Source organism: Peromyscus leucopus, chromosome 12, assembly GCF_004664715.2.
Source record: "Peromyscus leucopus breed LL Stock chromosome 12, UCI_PerLeu_2.1, whole genome shotgun sequence".
Taxonomy (NCBI): domain Eukaryota; kingdom Metazoa; phylum Chordata; class Mammalia; order Rodentia; family Cricetidae; genus Peromyscus; species Peromyscus leucopus.
The window spans coordinates 38,398,589-38,404,588 of NC_051073.1; positions in this window are offsets into that span (position 1 = coordinate 38,398,589).

Sequence of the window (6,000 nt, forward strand, 5' to 3'; positions counted from 1 at the left end):
TTGGTTATTTTGATGTCCAATTTCTTGAGTTCTTTATATATTCTGAATATCAGCCCTCTGTCAGATGAGGGGTTGGTGAAGATCTTTTCCCATTCTGTAGGCTGTCGCTTTGTCTTGTTGACTGTGTCCTTTGTTCTACAAAAGCTTCTCAGTTTTAAGAGGTCCCATTGATTGATTATTTCTCTCAGTGTCTGTGCTACTGGTGTTATATTTAGGAAGTGATCTCCAATGCCAATGTGTTCAAGACTACTTCCTACTTTCTCTTCTAACAGGTTCAGAGTAACTGGATTTATGTTGAGGTCTTTAATCCACTTGGACTTAAGTTTTGTTCACGGTGATAGATATGGATCTATTTGCAGCCTTCTACATGTTGATATCCAGTTATGCCAGCACCATTTGTTGAAGATGCTTTCTTTTTAACATTGTACAGTTTTGGCTTCTTTGTCAAAAATTATATGTTCATAGGTATGTGGATTCATGTCAGGGTCTTCAATTAGATTCCATTGGTCCACATTTGGGTTTTTATACCAATACAAAGCTGTTTTTATTACTGTAGCTTTATAGTAGAGCTTAAGATCAGGGATCATGATGCCTCTAGAGGTTGTTTTATTGTACAGGATTCTTTTGGCTATCCTGGGTTCTTTGTATTTCCATATGAATTTGAGTATTATTCTTTCCAGGTCTGTGAAGAATTGTGTAGGTATTTTGATGGGGATTGCATTGAATCTGTAGATTGCTTTTGGTAAAATTGCCATTTTTGCTATGTTAACCTGCCTATCCATGAGCATGGGAGATCCTTCCATTTTCTGACATCTTCTTCCATTTCTTTTTTCAGGGACTTAAAGTTCTTGTCATATAGTTCCTTCTCTTGCTTAGTTAGAGTTACCCCAAGGTATTTTATATCATTTGTGACTATTGTAAAGGGTGATATATTTCTGATTTCCTTCTCATCCTGTTTGTCAATTGTATATAGGAGGGCTACTGATTTTTTTTAGTTGATTTTGTATCCTGCTATGTTGCTGAAGGTGTTTATAAGCTATATCAGTTCCTTGATTGAATTTTTGGAGTCACTCATGTATACTATCATGTCATCTGCATATAGCAAAAGCTTGACTTCTTCCTTTCCAATTTGTATCCCCTTAATATCCTTATGTTGTCTTATTGCTCTGGCTAGAACTTCAAATACTATATTCAATAAGTATGGGGAGACAGAGAGCCTTGCCTTGTTCCTGATTTTAGTGGAATTGCTTTGAGTTTCTCTCCATTTAATTTGATGTTGGCTGTTGGCTTGCTGTAAATTGCCTTTATTATCTTTAGGTATGTTCCCTGTATTCCTGATGGCTCCAAGACTTTTATCATGAAGGGGTGTTGGACTTTGTGAAATGCCTTTTCTGCATCTAGTGAGATGATCATATGGTTTTTTTTCTTTGTGTTTGTTTATATGGTGTAGAAGACTTTCTTTTGTTAAACTGCCCTTGCATCCCTGGGATGAAGCCTACTTGATCATGGTGGATAATTGTTCTGATGTGTTCTTGGAGTCTGTTTACCAGTATTTTATTGAGTATTTTTGCATCAATGTTCATGAGGGAGATCTTTCTTTGTTGCATCTTTGTTTGGTTTAGGAATAAGGGTAATTGTAGCCTCATAGAAGGAGTTTGATAATGTTTCTTCTGCTTCTATTGTATGGAACAATTTAAAGAGTATTGGTATTAACTCTTCTTTGAAGATCTGGTAGAATTCTGCACTGTAACCATCTGGTCCTGGGCTTTTTTTGGTTAGGAGACTTTTAATGACTGATTCTATTTCCTTAAGAGTTATTGGACTATTAAATAGTTTATTTGGTCTTGATTTAACTTAGGTATATGGTACCTGTCCAGAAAATTATGCATTTCTTTCAGATTTTCCAGTTTTGTGGAGTAGAGGTTTTTGAAGTATGACCTGATGATTCTCTGGATCTCCTCATTGTCTGTTGCTATGTCCTCTTTTTCATTTCTGATTTTGTAAATTTGGATGCTCACTCCCTGACCTTTGGTTGGTTTGGATAACGGCTTGTCTATCTTGTTGATTTTCTCAAAGAACCAACTTTTTCTTTCATTATTTTTTGTATTGTTCTCTTTGTTTCTATTTTTTTTATTTCAGCTCTCAATTTGATAATTTCCTGGCATCTATTCTTCCTGGGAGACTTTGCTTCCTCTTGTTCTAGAGCTTTCAGGTGTGCTGTTAAGTCACTAGTGTGGGATTTCTCCAACTTCTTTATGTGGGTATTTAGTACTATGAATTTCCCTCTTAGCACTGCTTTCATAGTGTCCTATAAGTTTGGTATGTGGTATATTCATTTTCATTGATCTTGAGCAAGTCTTTAATTTCTTTCTGTATTTTTTCATTTATCTATTGGTGATTCCCTTGAGCATCATTCAGTTTCCATGACATTGTAGGCTTTCTGTAGTTTTTTTGTTGTTGTTAAAATCCAACTTTAAACCATGGTGGTCTGATAGAATGCAGGAGGTTATTCCAATTGTTTTGTATCTGTTGAGATTTGCTTTGTGGCCAAGCATGTGGTCAATTTAGAGAAGGTTCAATGGGGTGCTGAGAAGAAGTTATATTCTTTTTTGTTAGGATGGAATGTTCCTTAGATATCGATTAAGTCCATTTGAGTCATAACATCAGTTAAGTCCTTTATTTCTCTGTTAAGTTTCATTTTGGGAGATCTGTCCAGTGGTTAAATTGGGGTGTTGAAGTCTCCCACTATCAGTGTGTTGGGTTTCATATGTGATTTAAGCTTTAGTAATGTTTCTTTTACATATGTGGGTGCCCTTGTGTTTGGGGCATAAATGTTCAGAATTGAAACTTCATCTTGGTGGATCTTTCCTGTGATGAGTATGTAATGCCCTTCTTTGGTCTCTTTGGATTGATTTTAGTTTGAAGTCTATTTTGCTGGATATCAGGATGGCTATACCCACTTGCTTCTTAAGACCATTTGATTGGAAAGTCTTTTTCCAGCCTTTTATTCTTAGGTACTGTCTATCTTTAAATTTGAGGTGTTTTTCTTGCCGGCAGCAGAAAGATGGGTCCTGCTTTCGTATCCATTCTGTAAGCCTGTGTCTTTTTATAGGCGAATTAAGTCCATTGATATTAAGGGATATTAACGACCAGTGATTGTTCATTCCTGTTATTTTTTTTGTTGGTAGTGTGTGTGTACTTCCCTTCTTTGGGGTTTACTGCTGTGGTGTTATCTATTGCCTATGTTTTCAAGAGTGTATCTGACTTCCTTAGGTTGGAATTTTCCTTCTAGTGCTTTCTGTAGGGCTGGGTTTGTGATAAGTATTGTTTAAATCTGGCTTTCTCTTGGAATGTCTTGATCACTCTGTCTATGGTGATTGAAATTTTTGCTGGGTATATTAGTCTATGCTGGCATCCATGGTCTCTTAGTGTCTGCATTACATGTGTCTAAGGCCTTCTGGCTTTCAATGTCTCCATTGAGAAATCAGGTGTTATTCTGATGGGTTTGCCTTTATAGGTCACTTGACCTTTTCCCTTGCTGCTCTTAATATTCTTTCTTTATTCTGTATGTTTAATTGTTTAATTATTTTTGGCAAAGGGAGTTTTTTTGGAGGTCTAGTCTGTTTGGTGTTCTATAGGCTCCTTGTATCTTCATAGGCATTTCCTTCTTTAAGCTGGGAAAGTTTTCTTCTATGATCTTGTTGAATATATTTCTGTGCCTTTCAGTTGGTATTCTTCTCCTTCCTCTATCCCCATTATTCATAGGTTTGGTCTTTTCATGGTGTCCCAAATTTCTTCGACATTTTGGTCATGAATTTGTTGGCTTTAGTGTTTTCTTTGACTGATGAATCTATTTCTTCTACTGTATCTTCAACACCTGAGATCCTCTCTTCCATCTCCATCTCTTGCATTCTGTTGGTTATACTTGCATCTGAAGTTCCTGTTCATTTACTCAGATTTTCTATTTCCAGCATTCCCTCTGTTTGTGTCTTCCTCATTTTTTCTATTTCCCTTTTCAGGTTGGACTGTTTACCTCATCTGTTTCATTGTTTTTTCATAATTTTCTTTCAGGGATTTATTTTTTTCTTCTGCTTTATTTGTCCTTCCCTCTAGTTTTTTTTTATAGCGTTCTTCCCATTTTTTGTTTGTTTGTTCCTCCACTTCATTTTTGATTTCTTCTTTATAAGCCTCTCCTCTTCATGATGTTATTCATAAGGTTGCTTTCTTCTGCTTCTTCCATTTTGTGATGTTCAGGTCTAGCTGTTGAAGGAGGGCTAGGTTCTGGTGATGCTGTATTGCTCTTTATTTTGTTCTGCCTTGACATCTGCCCATCTGTCACCAATCAGACAGAGGTGACAGATTCAGGAAGCCTCTCTCTGGTCCAGATTGGGGCTTGGGGCTGGTCTCTGAGTCTCAGGAAGTGGCAGGGCTCTTGGGCAGAAGGTTGTGTGGGCAGGGTGTGGAGATTGCAAGGTCTGCGGGGGGGGTGTCTTGGAAGAGGGGAACCTTCAGGGTATTGGAGGGAGTCCGGCCCATTGGCCAGAACCTTGGGCCAAGTTGGGCAGGTCTTCCCTGGAATGGCTGGTGCCCAGGGATGGGGATCTTAGGGCAGGCCTCTCTGGGTATGAACTCTGGCATTCACTTCTGGTCTAGATGGGAGTTCAGGGCCTAATGGGAGCTGGGGGCTTGTCTCTGAGTCTCAGGAAGTGGCTGGGGTCTGGGGCCAATGGGTGTGTGGACAGGGTGTGGAGATTGCAGTGTCTCTGGTTCAGATGGGAGCTCTGGGCAAGATGGAAGCTGGGGGTAGTCTCTGAGTCTCAGGAAGTGGCTGGGGTCTTGGGCAGATGGGTGTGGGAGTAGGGCATGTAGATTGCAGGGTATTGATGGTGTTCCTTTTAAAAGCCAAAGAACATCTAACAAAAACCCCAAATCCAGACTTGAGAACCCCTTTCCAGAGTTTTGGCCAGAACTTAAGATTCCTAAAACATATAGCCATTGCTGTTGTCCTTAATTAACCCTGGGGGATAGAAGGTAAGTCAGTCATGCTGTAGATACCATACACTTCAGAAACATGGCTCAAGATACCTGAGATGAAACTGACCTGAAGATATTTTCCCTGAGAACTAGCTTTCATGGTACCAGAAGATGCCATAAAATCTTTGAAAGGAGGGAAGCAACCAGCAGTCTTATTTAGCTATGATGACTATGAACCATATCAACAATGAGCCTGGCATGATAATGCTAAGAGTTCAGTAATGGCACAAATACCTTGATGGTAACCAATAGCTCTGGAGTTGGACTTTATACCTGCTCAATAAGAGGGAAACTATGCCTGATACTAAAAATCTAGTTAAGTACTCAGTGATAGTGAAGTCATGATTATTGGAGGAGAATCTACAACTACTAATTTACTAAACCAACACAACCCCTAACAATAATCTATAAAAATTTTTCCTAGTGCACACAGATGTGTGTAGTCTTCCCACCTCATCATGGAAACTTCTCTTTTTAACAGACAAAGATTAACTATAGAAAACCATAACCAATCAAAATGCAGAGTTCTGGAGCCCAGTCCCAATGGATATATCTACAAAACACTCCAGTATCTAAGGCTTATGAAATACTACAGAAGAGGACATGGAAAGATTGCAAAAGCCAGAAGATCAGGGTATCTGCTGTGAGGTTGTATCTCCTAGTCACATTATACCTATAAAGATTCACTAACATGACTGCCCCAAAGTGAGCTAACAAGGAGGATACCAATGAACATGCCAAACTGGATAGGAAAAGTCCATGAGACCTCAACCCTAGGTGAGTAAAGCTGGAGCAGGAGAGGTGGTCTTTCTCAGGAAAGAACACACAAATTGGTTATCTCGTGCTAAATGGTCAGCCCTGAAAACATGCATGCAAGTAACATTACACAGACTCACCAAATTATATTGGGGGAATATATGTATAAACAAATACATGTATGTATACAACAATGATTGATGGAAAAAG